Source organism: Lathamus discolor, chromosome 1 (assembly GCF_037157495.1).
Source record: "Lathamus discolor isolate bLatDis1 chromosome 1, bLatDis1.hap1, whole genome shotgun sequence".
NCBI classification, from domain to species: Eukaryota; Metazoa; Chordata; class Aves; order Psittaciformes; family Psittacidae; genus Lathamus; species Lathamus discolor.
Genome location: NC_088884.1, coordinates 121,194,874 through 121,196,445, shown reverse-complemented (window position 1 = coordinate 121,196,445; position 1,572 = coordinate 121,194,874).

The following is a 1,572-nucleotide window of genomic DNA, read 5'->3' as shown; positions in this document are numbered from 1 at the left end:
GTTAGATTGAAAAATAAAATCAGAAGCATTTTCTGTCATATAGGTTTACATGAAAAAACGGGAACATTAATGTCTTAGAAAGTGTATGTCCAGCTTTGTACCATTACTCATTTAACAAAGCAGAAAATAAGATATTGTACTGTAAACAAAAAGCTACAGTAAACGGACATTTTGAAATTTACACAAGTTTGAATTCATAAACATTTTGGTTGCTCCATAACAGTTTTTATATAAAATGAATAGAAAACCCTTGGACAGCTTTCATCACTCTTGACTACTTTTCACTTAAATGCACACAGACATACTTTATATAGCAATATACTGATGTACTGTAACATGGATATTAAACTATGATTACTGTTTTTTAACTGAGATGTGTATTATCCAATCAATATTATCTGCAATTGAAATACTCATACATTATGTATTCCCATCATGTTGTTAAGTATAAAAACATGAAAATATAACTTTACATTATTTCAGTTATATACATCAGTTCAGGCTTGACAAAGATTTTCTTTACGCTATGATTTTTAGAGGAATAAGCCCAGAGGTACAATAAATAGCTTTCCACTGTATACAATAACGCAATTCTACTTTTTAAAAAAAGTTTAATTACCATCTGAATATTATTTTAGTTTGGTCATTCTAGCATTGAACATTAAAAACCAGAATGCATCCCCCAACATTCCTGATGAGGAGTAATGCACAGAACACCTATGGATTACAGATGTGTCAGAAAATGGTTTAGTTTAATTAGGGGTCATTTACTTCTAAGTCTGACGTTGAAAACACTGTATACACCTCTTCTGCTGACTGCACTGAGAGTATATATACACTGTGTTCACACGCTTGCAGAAACAGGCTCAGAGCTCGTACCACAAGTGAAGATCTCAAGTTTCTAATAAATGGTCTGTCTTCTCCAATGTTCAGTAAACGTTTTATTTAAGCCTAAGAAATGGATTCCAACTAAAATTGCAAGTCATCTTTTAAATTTTAGTCCTAAATAAAATAGATTTACTGATACTGCATGAAGCAATGCATCCACAATGCAGAAAACTGCAAGCTTTTCAACCAAGTGTATGGAATTTTATCTACAGGGAAAGCTAGAGAAACATGTTGCTTTGATATGCATTAGCATTTAAATTAATGTTATTGCACCCCTCCGCGGATTCTTTTCTGCTTTGTAAGTAGAGTTATCATTTTTAAATACACATAATTAAAATGTATGGTAACTTCAGATAGCAAAGAATATTCATAATGATTAAGATTCAGGAAAGCTTTTATATTTTCATCAGTACAGACTTGCATCTAATCTGAGTTATCAATCTTATTCAAAAAGACATTGCCAAGGTTTTGGTTTTATTTTCATAATGAAGAACTTTACTAGCTACTGCTTAAAATCACCTTTTAACAGTTTGAAAACTGCTTCCTTAAAGAAACAATTTGAGAACTGCATTTGTTTCATACTTTAAAAACATATTTAACACCGTTGTACTGCTTGCCATTTTTTACCAATAGTTTTTCTCTCCGTACATGTATTTATGAATGCAATTGTACAAAAGTAGAGAT